At 44.7% G+C, this 15,577-nt stretch overlaps 1 protein-coding gene across 1 annotated transcript in view; it reads left to right on the forward strand.

Moving 5' to 3' along the window:
* The first annotated feature begins 3,757 nt into the window (after positions 1-3,757).
* LOC124276852 overlaps positions 3,758-15,577 on the forward strand; it is a 35,549-nt gene continuing 23,729 nt past the window's right edge. Inside the window, exon 1 of the mRNA XM_046712506.1 lies at positions 3,758-3,942. The gene's annotated coding sequence lies outside the window, so the exon portion shown is untranslated. The remainder of the gene's footprint in view (positions 3,943-15,577) is intronic.

A 15,577-nucleotide genomic window follows, 5' to 3' on the forward strand; every position in this document is an offset into this window, starting at 1 on the left:
CTCTGGTGACGTTGGCATATCCAAAACACCCGAATAGGTTGTTGATGATAACCTTTCTGCTAGGATTTGGTGTTGGAGTCATTATGTTTTCGTAGTGAAAACGATCTCTAAAACGTAGCAACCTGCAAGTGAATATCATTCTTCATGATTTTTGCAAATTGCAGTATGCTCATGTGATGAATCTCGCCTATAAAATTGTTTTTCTGGCCGTTTAATCCTTTGTAACGCAGCATGCCGGGTGCGAGAATAGCAGATGCAGTCAAGTGGCAGATTATTGGACTCAATAGGGCAGGTCTGTCCTTCAAGGAGATTGGCAGAAGAACCGGGCATCATTACTCCACAATAAGCCGCCTGGTGAGAAACCATGCGCAGACTAATGAGGTAATGAATCGCAGACCTTCAGGCAGACCACGTGCAACCACAGTCAGGGATGACAGAGCATTGCTAAGGCTGGTAAGGCGGCAACCCTTTGCTTCAAGGGCAACCCTCAAACGCCAATGGCTTCCTCATCGTCAGATCAGCCACCAAACAGTGAGAAATCGACTCAAGGCCGCTGGATTGAGGTCCAAAAGAGTCATCAAGCGCCCCCAACTCACAGAGAACCACAAGTGGTTACGTCTAGCCTGGTGTAGACAGAGACAAGGGTGGAACTTGAGGTCTTGGAGAAAAGTCCACTGGTCAGACGAGAGGAGATTTCTTCTACATGTTGTGGATGGCAGAGTCTGAGTTTGGAGGCGTCCGGGTACAGCTTATGCACCTAGGAACATCATGCCAACGGTACCATACGGTTATGGTATGGGGTTGCTTCTCATTTGACTGTAAGCTGGATCTAGTGACCATACAAGGCACTTTAATGGGCGATCGCTACATTCAGGAAGTGCTTGATCCAGTTGTTGTGCCACATTTTGACACTCATCCACTTGCAACCAGGCCAATATTCATGGATGATAATGCTCGGCCACATCGTTCACGAGCTGTGACCCAGGTCATCCAGAACAATGCACTGACTCACCTCCCATGGCCAGCAATGAGTCCAGATCTCAATCCCCTGAAACACATATGGGACATTTTGGGCCGTCTGATACAACGCAGGGATCCTCCTCCACAGAACGTGCGGGAACAGGAAGCAGCATTGCACGAAGAGTGGCAGCAGCTGCCAATAGAGCGATTTCGACGTCTGGTGAGGGGTATGAGACGAAGACAGGAAGCTGTTATCCAAGTACTGGGCGAAAGTTCACGATATTGACTGTTTGTGTTTGTCCACTCTCTGTATGTCAGTTTCAGCCTAAGAGAAGTTTTGTTTCGACATACTTAAAACCGTCTCGTTTTCCTTGAATACTTAAGGGCAAGATCCTTACATACCATGAGGTCAGGGGATCCCCCTTTTCAGTTCATTTTATAGGCACAAGACTGGTTTGTTGGTGTATGCACCATCCAGGTTCTAATTCTCATTCTGTTATCGTTCAGTTACGCCCAAAACATCATACCCCGGAAAAAAGATAGGGGGTGCAACACTTTTTTTACTGTGTATATATACTCAGCCACAAAAAAACCCGTCAATTAGATAGGTACTGTAATAAAATCATTACAGAAATGGACATAATAAGCGGATCAAAAACATTTTTTGTGTAGAATATCTTGACACATCAATGAATAATTCAGCACAATTTCAAGACATTACGTGAACGTTTGGAGTATATTCAGACTATTAACTTCAGTATCTAGTGCGACCATCACGAGCGGCAATAACTGCAGCACAGCGTCTATGCGTGGAGTGCACCAATCGATTGATGAAGGCAATTGGCACCTTGAACCACACTCTGAGAAAAGCCTGGCGCAATAAATCGGCTGTGTTCGGCCTTGGTATGACATTATCCAGTCTCCTCTGAATTTCATCAAAGATGTTCAGTTGGGTTTAAATCAGGACCAAGGGCTGGCCACTGCATAATGTTGACACCATTGTGCTGTAGTAAGTCCCATGTAGCTCTGGCAGTATGGGCCCGGGCGTTATCATGCTGGAAAATGTTGTTCTGGTGACGTGCGAAATGTGGTATGACGTGGGATCTGAGAGCTTGGTCAATGTAGCGCATCGCTGTGATGCCACCTCCTCTCCCTGGACCAAGGTTCTGGAACACCACAAGACCCACTCTCTGGTTCAGGCCTTTTCCACCCCATACCATGATGCTTGCACCTCCCAATAAGTCTCTTTCCATCACACATTGGTCTGAGTAACGCTGGCCACGTCGTCGCCATATCCTTGTTCTGATACGCAGTACCGACTCTCATCTGTGAACAGACCAGTTCTCCATTGCCTGTATCGCCAGTTTTGGTGTTGTAGGGCAAACTGTAGACGTTCACGCCGATGGCGAGGTCTGAGGATAGGTCCACGGTAAGGTGTACGTCAATGGAGGTTCCCGCTGTTAAGACGTCGGCGTACTGTATGAGTACTGATTAGTCTTCCGTGTGTTCCCACTTTCTGGCGTGCTGTTTCGGATGCCTGCATAAAGGGATTCTGTACATGCTATCGCACAACATGGCGGTCTTGTCGTCTTGTGGTCACCCTTGGTCTGCCAGTACGGGGGCGATCATGTGTGGTGTTGGTGGCCCGGAAACGTTGCTGCAGCATGTATATGGTCCGAACGTTGACCTGGAAGTGATTGGCAACGGCTTGTGCAGTGTGGCCAGCTTCAAGTCTTCCTAGCGCCTGGTTCCTCTGAGCTGTCGTGAGTCGCGGCATCCTGCTGACGTTGTAATGTGATTGTTTCAACCAGGGTTTGGGGGTGCATTTTATAGGGCTGGTCCTTGTGAACAGCACGTGCAGCATGAGTTGCATGAAAAACATGGAGAACACCGTACCATCTCCGAGACCAGGTTGCGTTTTTGAGACCATTTCCTGGGTTCCATTCTGAGTATGAGAAGGAATATCTTTGCTCAGGTAAAGTTGGAGATGTTGTCAAATATATACAATCAAAACATTAAATGAGTTTACAGTTATACGTTTCTGCGAAGGAAAATTCCAAACTGACGTTTCTTTTGCTGCTTAGTATATATCAAATAATGCACAGTTACTTTATTCCAGTATATATGAGTGAAAAAGCCCACGTTACTGACGATATAACTTGATTCGGTACCTGTGTTTCTGGCGATATGACTAAAGATTTCTATGTTGTTATTTACGGTGTATGACTGTCGATATAAATTTTATTGACGATATACCTGCAAGCGTTTATATTTTATGACAGTGGGGCTAATTCTATCTGGGCAGCTGATGATATGACTGTATATATTTTTGTTGTTATTAACGATCGACATACCATTTCTATAGATATTGATGATGTTGTTTGCGATATGACGGTGTAGATACCATTGCTGTTTTGTCGTCTGATGTTGTCGTTGATTTCTGTGGATATGAAATAAGGCAGGTGCCTACCTCCACGTATTTGAATAACGGGTCGATATCCTGTGCCACATACAGTTCAATACAGGATCCAAACACGGACAGTTTCTACGAGCAGTGAAATGCTATGGTAGAACCAACTACTGCATTTTCTGTGTTTTGTTCAAGCGTCCACCTTGTATAAGCGTTCGCTCTATCGTGTAAGCCTGTTGTATCGGGTTCATTGTAAGCAAGACGTATAAACCAGACTCCAACAACAAATGTATGCCGGTAACGAGCGACCCGTGAGCTCCAGTCTCGACACTGAACAAGGCCTCAGTACACGGGCTCTTTGTTCGTGTTGACTGATTGACGCTGGGCGATGCGGATTAACACACGTCTCACACTGCGTCGCCATGGCAGCAAGTGTCATGCGGACAACACGTGACTGAGCTCACACAGTTGGGTGCGCCGCAGTCGTGACGTCACACAAAGTGTTACACGTGGCAGTGTCCGGGAAACTACATACAAGTCTGTTTGGGGCCTATGTTCGTCATCTGTGATTGGTGAGTGCCATAATAGAATTGTCGAAGTGTTATTTCTAGTAAATATTAATTTCCATATTGATTCAGTCAGTCGACGGTCGTTTACGTCATCAACATGACGTAACGGTCTGACGTCACTGCGACAGCATGTTCATGCCTCACCTATATTAGATACCAACGTGAACAGTGACACGTCCAGGTCACATTGAACTCAACAAAGAACGGTCGCCCTGGTCACATTGAACTCAACAAAGAACGGTCGCCCAGGCCACATTGAACTCAACAAAGATCGGTCGCCCAGGTCACATTGAACTCAACAAAGATCGGTCGCCCAGGCCACATTGAACTCAACAAAGAACGGTCGCCCAGGTCACATTGAACTCAACAAAGAACGGTCGCCCAGGTCACATTGAACTCAAGAAAGAACGATCGCCCAGGTCCCATTGAACTCAACAAAGATCGGTCGCCCAGGTCACATTGAACTCAACAAAGAACGGTCGCCCAGGTCACATTGAACTCAACAAAGATCGGTCGCCCAGGTCACATTGAACTCAACAAAGAACGGTCGCCCAGGTCCCATTGAACTCAACAAAGATCGGTCGCCCAGGTCACATTGAACTCAAGAAAGAACGGTCGCCCAGGTCACATTGAACTCAACAAAGATCGGTCGCCCAGGTCACATTGAACTCAAGAAAGAACGGTCGCCCAGGTCCCATTGAACTCAACAAAGATCGGTCGCCCAGGTCCCATTGAACTCAACAAAGATCGGTCGCCCAGGTCACATTGAACTCAACAAAGAACGGTCGCCCAGGTCACATTGAACTCAACAAAGATCGGTCGCCCAGGTCCCATTGAACTCAACAAAGATCGGTCGCCCAGGTCCCATTGAACTCAACAAAGATCGGTCGCCCAGGTCACATTGAACTCAACAAAGAACGGTCGCCCTCTATTTATTCTATATCTGATGTTATCATGTGACCCTCCAGTCTAAACGTCATACCACCATAATCCAACTTACATGATATGGACTATGACTACGATAAACACGACACACGACGTATGACACGTTATCAGAGCAGGGAGAATCATGCAATGTCAACATCAAACCAGGGGCTTGCCCACACCTCGGTGGCTGTAAACATGTGTGCTATAAATAGGCAGATCACTTGTTAAACCGGTTTTTTTGTTTAACAAAATGTAAGCTAATTTCGTACTTATATGTTTTGTTAATGACATGAAGGTGGATGAACTGAGTGAACCAGAATGCTTTGTTAATTAAGTAACACCACGACATGGCATTTCCTCTAAATACATTTACTGGCTCACAATGTAGATCTTATATGTTGAGTCACATCTCTTGGAGGGGTCAATTACGGGGTGGGCTTAGTAACAACGCCAAAAGATATACAGATGTACACTGAAACAAGGTATTGGTCGTATGTGAAATATTTCAACATTGACTTACATGGGTGTAGCGCTAAAACAGTTTTGTTGTAGGCGGCCAAAGCCTACCTTTGGACCCTGGTGTGCAAGAGATCTTGTCGACAGACAGCTGTACCTGCAGCCGCGATCTGCAGATATGACATGGTGACTTAGGAATTCGTTGACATGCAGGCAGGCGATACATTACGAATAACGGAATGTTTGTCACTTAAACTGACAGGAATGTGAAACGTGACGAATTTGGGAATGTTTGTCACTTCGACTGCCAGAAATGTGAAACATGATAAATGTTTTTAACGCCAACACAGAGTTGAGTTGAGTTGGAATGTTTGTCATTTCGACAGACAGAATGTGGAACATGACGAATAAGGGAATGTTTGTGACACTGACAGACAGGAATGTGAAACATGACGAAAATGGGAATGTTTGTCACTTTGACAGACAGGAAGGTGGAACATGACGAATATGGGAATGTTTGTCACATTGACAGAGAGGAATGTGGAACAGGACGAATATGGAAATGTTTGTCACTTTGACAGACAGGAAGGTGGAACAGGACGAATATGGGTATGTTTTTCACTTTGACAGACAGGAATGTTAAACATGACGAATTAAGGAATGACAGACATTCAGGAATGTTAAACATGACGAATTAAGGAATGTTTGTCACATTGACAGACAGGAATGTGGAGCATGATGAATATGGGAATGTTTGTCACATTGACAGACAGGAATGTGAAACACGACGAATTAAGGAATGTTTGTCACTTTGACAGACAGGAAGGTGAAACATGACGAATTAAGGAATGTTTGTCACATTGACAGACAGGAATGTGAAACATGACGAATTAAGGAATGTTTGTCACTTTGACAGACAGGAAGGTGAAACATGACGAATATGGGAATGTTTGTCGGTAGGACGGATCTAGTTATCTAGAAAAATAGGCGGATGGGTAACAGAACACGATTCCAAAGGAGAAGACGTTGATAGTGGTGGGTAGAATGCGATAAGGCTAGCTACATGGGTTGAACACATTTAGAGATAATGATACACCTTGACAGCAAGACGTCGAGACCCATTGAGATATATCAGAACACATTCCAGAAGTAGAGTCCATGCAGGTTACAGGTCATGCATATCACATGAGTACAGAGATCCAAACAATGTTCATGAAATATAGTCTGAAACCACACTAGTGGGCCCTCTCTCTCCAGTGTCTAGTCAACTGACACAGCCACAACACACGTCAGACTCTAGCTGTAAGTAATGTTCAGTCAACCGACACTGAAACCCACTATAGGTGGGCGCTTTCTGTAGTATTCAGTCAACTGAAACAACCAGAACAGTCAACACAGTCACCATACTAGGTGGGCTGTCTCTCTAAGCAGTGTTCAGTTAACCGACACTGCAACAAAACAAGGTGGGCTCCATCCACGTCAACACATTAACCACGCCACAATCCATCCTCGTCAACACATTAACCATGCCACAATCCATTAACGTCAACACATTAACCACGCCACTATCCATCCACGTAAACACATTAACACCTCAATCCATCCTCATCAACACATTAATGCCACAATCCATCCTCGTAGACACATTTACCACACCACTATCCATCCACGTCAACACATTAACCACTCAACAATCCATCCTCGTGAAGACATTAACCATGCCACAATCCATCCTCGTCAACACATTGACCATGCCACAATCCATCCACGTCAACACATTAACCACACCACTATCCATCCTCGTCAACACATTAACCATGCCACAATCGATCCACGTCAACACATTAACAACGCCATGATCCATCCTCGTCAACACATTAACCGCGCCACAATCTATCAACGTCAACACATTAACCATGCCACTATCCATCCACGTCAACGCATTAACCACGCCACTATTCATCCTCGTCAACATATTAACCACGCCACTATCCATCCACGTCAACACATTAACCACGCCACTATCCATCCTCGTCAACATATTAACCACGCCACAATCCATCCACGTCGACACATTAACCACGCCACAATCCATCCTCGTCAACACATTAACCATGCCACAATTTATCCTCGTTAACACATTAACGCCACAATCTATCCTCGTCAACACATTAACGCCACAATCGATCCTCGTCAACACATTAATGCCACAATCCATCCCGTCAACACATTAACAACACTACTATCAATCCTCGTCAACACATTAACCATGCCACTATCCATACAAGTCAACACATTAACCACGCCACAATCGATCCACGTCAACACATTAACAACGCCTAGATCCATCCTCGTCAAGACATTAACCATGCCACAATCCATCAACGTGAACATATTAACCATGCCACAATCCATCCACTTCAACACATTAACAATGCCACTATCCATCTACGTTAACACATTAACCACGCCACAATCCATCATCGTGAACACATTAACCATGCCACAATCTATCCACGTCAACACAATAACGCCACAATCCATCAACGTCAACACATCAAGAACGCCACCATCTATCCACATCAACACATTAACCACGCCACTATCCATCCACGTCAACACATTAACCACGCCACTATCGATCCACGTCAACACATTAACCACGCCACAATAAATCCTCGTCAACACATTAAGCATGCAACAATCTATCAGATGTCAACACATTCACAACGCCACAATCCATCCTCGTCAACACATTAACCGAGCCACAATCCATCTTCATCAACATATTAACCATGCCACAATCCATCCACGTCAACACATTAACAATGCCACTATCCATCAACGTCAACACATTAACCATGCCACTATCCATCCACGTCAACACATTAACCACGCCACAATCCATCCTCGTGAACACATTAACCATGCCACAATCTATCAACGTGAACACATTAACACCACAATCGATCCTCGTCAACACATTAATGTCACCATCCATCCTCGCCAACACATTAACCACGCCACAATCCATCGACTTTAACACATTAACCACACCACAATCCATCGACGTCAACACATTAACCACGCCACAATCCATCAACATCAACACGTTAACAATGCCACTATCCATCAACGTCAACTCATTAACCACGCCACTATCCATCCACATCAACACATTAACCACGCCACAATCCATCCTCATAAACACATTAACCACGCCACTATCCACCCACGTAAACACATTAACCACGCCACAATCCATCCTCATCAACACATTAACCACACCACTATCCATCCTCGTAAACACATTAACCATCCCACAATCCATCAACGTCAACACATTCACCACGCCGAAATCCATCTTTCTGAAGACATTAACCATGCTACAATCTATCAATGTCAACACATTAACGCCACAATCCATCCTCGTCAACACATTAACAACGCCACTATTCATCCACGTCAACACATTAACCACGCCACAATCTATCAACGTCAACACATTAACCATGCCACAATCTATCCACGTCAACACATTAACCATGCCAGTATCCTTCCACGTCAACACATTAACCACGCCACTATCCATCCTCATCAGCACATTAACCATGCCACAATCTATCAACGTCAACACATTAACAATGCCACTATCCATCCACGTAAACACATTAACCACGCCACTATCCATCCACGTCAACACATTAACCATGCCACTATTCATCCACTTCAACACATTAAATATGCCACTATCCATCCACGTCAACACATTAACCACACCTCTATCCATCATCGCCAACACATTAACCGTGCCACAATCCATCATCGTCAACATATCAACCACGCCACAATCCATTGACTTCAACACATTAACCACACCACAATCCATCGACGTCAACACATTAACCACGCCACAATCCATCTACATCAACACTTTAAGAATGCCACTATCCATCCACGTCAACACATTAACCACGCCACTATCCATCCATGTCAACACATTAACCATGCCACAATCCATCCTCGTGAACACAGTAACCATGCCACAATCTATCGTCAACACATTAACGCCACAATCGATCCTCGTCGACACATTTACGCCACAATCCATCCTCCTCAACACATTAACCACACCACAATCCATCTACGTCAACACATTAACCACGCCACAATCCATCCTCACCAACACTTTAAGAATGCCACTATCCATCCACGTCAACACATTAACCACGCCACTATCCATCCACATCAACATATTAACCACGCAACAATCCATCCTCAACACATCCATCCTCATCCATCATCATAAACACATTAACCACGCCACTATCCATCCACGTAAACACATTAACCACGCCACAATCCATCCTCATCAACACATTAACCACGCCACGATCCATCCTCGTCAACACATTAACAATGCCACAATCCATCAACGTCAACACATTATCCATGCCGCAATCCATCCACGTAAACACATTAACCACGCCACAATCCATCCTCATCAACACATTAACCACGCCACAATCGATCCTCATCGACACATTTATGCCACAATCCATCCTCCTCAACACATTAACCACACCACAATCCATTGACTTCAACACATTAACCACACCACAATCCATCTACGTCAACACATTAACCACGCCACAATCCATCCACATCAACACTTTAAGAATGCCACTATCCATCCACGTCAACACATTAACCACGCCACTATCCATCCACATCAACACATTAACCACGCAACAATCCATCCTCATAAACACATTAACCACGCCACTATCCATCCACGTAAACACATTAACCACGCCACAATCCATCCTCATCAACACATTAACCACGCCACGATCCATCCTCGTCAACACATTAACCATGCCACAATCCATCCATGTCAACACATTATCCACTCCGCAATCCATCCACGTAAACACATTAACAACGCCACTATCCATCCTCATCAACACATTAACCACGCCACAATCCATCCTCGTCAACACATTAACCATGCCACAATCCATCAACGTCAACACATTATCCACGCCGCAATCCATCTTTGTGAAGACATTAACCATGCTACAATCTATCAATGTCAACACATTAACGCCTCAATCCATCCACGTCAGCACAATAACCACGCCACTATCCATCCTCGTCGACACATTAACCTCGCCACAATCCATCTACATCAACACATTAACCGTGCCACAATCTATCCACGTCAACACATTAACAATGCCAGTATCCATCCTCGTCAACACATTAACAACGCCACTATCCATCCTCGTCAACACATTAATTACGCCACAATCAATCCACGTCAACACATTAACCATGCCACTATCCATCCACGTCAACACATTAACCATGCCACTATCCATCCTCGTCAACACATTAACCAAGCCACAATCCATCAATCTATCACACGTCCACATCCATCCATAACACATTAACCATCCACATCCATCCTCATCAACACATCAACACATCCATCCTCGTCAACACATTAACCACGCCACAATCCATCGATTTCAACACATTAACCACGCCACAATCCATCAATTGTCAACACATTAACCACACCACAATCCATCCACGCATCAACACATTAACAATGCCACTATCAATCAACGTCAACTCATTAACCACGCCACTATCCATCAACACCAACACATTAACCACGCCACAATCCATCCTCATAAACACATTAACCACGCCACTATCCACCAACGTAAACACATTAACCACGCCACAATCCATCCTCATCAACACATTAACCACGTCACTATCCATCCTCGTAAACACATTAACCATCCCACAATCCATCAACGTCAACACATTAACCACGCCGAAATCCATCTTTGTGAAGACATTAACCATGCTACAATCTATCAATGTCAACACATTAACGCCACAATCCATCCACATCAACACATTAACAATGCCACTATCAATCAACGTCAACTCATTAACCACGCCACTATCCATCCTCGTCAACACATTAACCATGCCACAATCCATCCATCAACACATTAACCACGCCACTATCCATCCACGTAAACACATTAACCACGCCACAATCCATCCTCATCAACATTATTAACCATGCCACAATCCATCGTCAACACATTAACCATGCCACTATCCATCCATCGTCAACACATTAACCACGCCACTATCCATCCTCGTCAACACATTAACCATGCCACAATCCATCCTCGTCAACACATTAACCATGCCACAATCCATCCACGTCAACACATTAACCACGCCACTATCCATCCTCGCCAACACATTAACCATGCGCATACAATCCATCAACGTCAACATCATTAACACATTAACCATGCCACAATCCATCCACGTCAACACATTAACCATGCCACTATCCATCCATCCAACACATTAACACATTAACCAATCCACCATCCATCCATTAACCATGCTCAACACATTAACCACGCCACAATCCATCCATCCATCCGTCACACATTAACCACGCCACTATCCATCCACGTCAAACACATTAACCACGCCACAATCCATCCTCGTCAACACATTAACCACGCCACCATCCATCCTCGTCAACACATTAACCACGCCACCATCCATCCCTCGTCAACACATTAACCACGCCACAATCCATCCTCGTCAACACATTAACCACGCCACAATCCATCCTCGTCAACACATTAACCATGCCACAATCCATCCTCGTCAACACATTAACCACGCCACAATCCATCCTCGTCAACACATTAACCATGCCACAATCCATCCACGTCAACACATTAACCACGCCACAATCCATCCCGTGCACGTCAACACATTAACTCATGGCACGCCTTACTATCCATCCTCGTCAACACATTAACCACGCCACAATCCATCCACGTCAACACATTAACCATGCCACAATCCATCCACATCAACACATTAACAATGCCACTATCCATCCACGTCAACACATTAACCATGCCACAATCCATCCATCGTCAACACATTAACCATGCCACAATCCATCCTCCACGTCAACACATTAACCACGCCACAATCCATCCACATCAACACATTAACCATGCCACAATCCATCCATCATCAACACATTAACCGGCCACAATCCATCCTCGTCAACACATTAACATTTAACCATCCATCCTCATGCCACAATCCATCCACGTCAACACATTAACCAATGCCACTATCCATCCACGTCAACACATTAACCACCATGCACTATCCATCCACGTCAACACATTAACCATGCCACAATCCATCCTCGTCAACACATTAACCATGCCACAATCCATCCCGTCAACACATTAACCCACCAATCCATCCATCCATGTCACACATCACATTAACAATGTCCATACAATCCATCCTCGACTCAACACATTAACCGCTTACAATCCATCCCATCGTCAACACATTAACCACACCACAATCCATCCACGTCAACACATTAACCATGCCATCAATCCATCCTCATCAACACATTAACAATGCCACTATCCATCCATCGCGTCAACACATTAACCATGCCACTATCCATCCACATCAACACATTAACCACGCCACAATCCATCCTCATCAACACATTAACCACGCCACTATCCATCCACGTAAACACATTAACCACGCCACAATCCATCCTCATCAACACATTAACCACACCACTATCCATCCACGTCAACACATTAACCATGCCACAATCCATCCTCATCAACACATTAACCACGCCACTATCCATCCATCCTCAACATTAACCACATAATCCATCCATGTCCACATTAACCATCCATCCTCCATCCTCGTCAACACATTAACCACGCCACAATCCATCCTCGTCAACACACATTAACCATACGCCACAATCCATCCACGTCAACACATTAACCATGCCACAATCCATCCTCGTCAACACATTAACCATGCCACTATCCATCCACGTCAACACATTAACCATGCCACAATCCATCCACGTCAACACATTAACCATGCCACTATCCATCCACATCAACACATTAACCACCCATCCATCCATCCAACACATTAACCAACCACAATCCATCCACGTATTATCCATCCATCATCAACACATTAACCATGCCACAATCCATCCATCAACACATTAACACATTAACCACGCCACTATCCATCCATCGTCAACACATTAACCATGCCACAATCCATCCTCGTCAACACATTAACCATGCCACAATCCATCCTCGTCAACACATTAACCATGCCACAATCCATCCACGTCAACACATTAACCACGCCACTATCCATCCATCGTCAACACATTAACCATGCTACACTCGATCCATCCTCGTAACACATTAACCGCCACAATCCATCCTCGTCAACACATTAACCATGCTACAATCTATCCATGTCAACACATTAACCATGCCACTATCCATCCCGTCAACACATTAACCATGCCACAATCCATCCATCCTCAACACATTAACCACGCTACATCCATCCATCAACACATCAACACATTCCTCGTCAACACATTAACGCCACTATCCATCCACGTCAACACATTAACCACGCCACAATCCATCCACACCAACACATTAACCATGCCACAATCCATCCTCGTCAACACATTAACCACATGCCACAATCCATCCATCGTAACACAAACTTACATTAACCATCCACAATCCATCCTCACGTCAACACATTAACAACGCCACAATCCATCCTCGTCAACACATTAACCATGCCACTATCCATCCTCATCAACACATTAACCATGCCACAATCCATCCACGTCAACACATTAACAATGCCACTATCCATCCACGTCAACACATTAACCAACGCCACTATCCATCCATCGTCAACACATTAACCACGCCACAATCCATCCTCATCAACACATTAACCACGCCACTATCCATCCTCGTCAACACATTAACCACATTAACCACACTATCCATCCATCATCAACACATTAACCACGCCACAATCCATCCTCGTCAACACATTAACCATGCCACAATCCATCCATCGTCAACAGATTAACCATGCCACAATCCATCCACGTCAACACATTAACCATGCCACTATCCATCCTCGTCAACACATTAACCATGCCACAATCGATCCACGTCAACACATTAACCACGCCATGCATCCATCCACGTCAACACATTAACCATGCCACAATCCATCCATCGTCAACACATTAACCATGCCACAATCCATCCACGTCAACACATTAACCATGCCACAATCCATCCATCAAACACATTAACCATGCCACAATCCATCCTCATCAACACATTAACCATGCCACAATCCATCCATCGTCAACACATTAACCATGCCACAATCCATCCATCAACACACTAACACATTAACCATGCCACTATCCATCCTCGTCAACACATTAACCAGCCACACTATCCATCCATCATCCGTCAACACATTAACCACGCCACAATCCATCCACGTCGTCAACACATTAACCATGCCACAATCCATCCTCGTCAAACACATTAACCATGCCACAATCCATCCTCGTCAACACATTAACCATCCACTATCCATCCTCGTCAACACATTAACCACGCCACAATCCATCGACGTCAACACATTAACCATGCCACAATCCATCCATCGTCAACACATTAACCATGCCACAATCCATCCACATCAACACGTTAACAATGCCACTATCCATCAACGTCAACACATTAACCATGCCACTATCCATCCACATCAACACATTAACCACGCCACAATCCATCCTCATCAACACATTAACCACGCCACTATCCATCCACGTCAACACATTAACCACGCCACAATCCATCCTCATCAACACATTAACCATGCCACAATCCATCCATCCACATCAACACATTAATCCATCCACTATCCATCAACGTCAACACATTAACCATGCCACAATCCATCAACATCAACACATTAACCACGCCACTATCCATCCTCGTCAACACATTAACCATGCCACAATCCATCCACGTCAACACATTAACCATGCCACTATCCATCCTCGTCAACACATTAACCATGCCACAATCTATCAATGTCAACACATTAACCACGCCACAATCCATCCATCGTCAACACATTAACCACGCCACTATCCATCCTCGTCAACACATTAACCATGCCACAATCCATCCACGTCAACACATTAACAATGCCACTATCCATCCACGTCAACACATTAACCACGCCACTATCCATCCACGTCAACACA

The sequence above is a fragment of the Haliotis rubra genome, unplaced genomic scaffold (assembly GCF_003918875.1).
Source record: "Haliotis rubra isolate DU_JTF1 unplaced genomic scaffold, ASM391887v1 Scf214, whole genome shotgun sequence".
Classification (NCBI taxonomy): Eukaryota; Metazoa; Mollusca; class Gastropoda; order Lepetellida; family Haliotidae; genus Haliotis; species Haliotis rubra.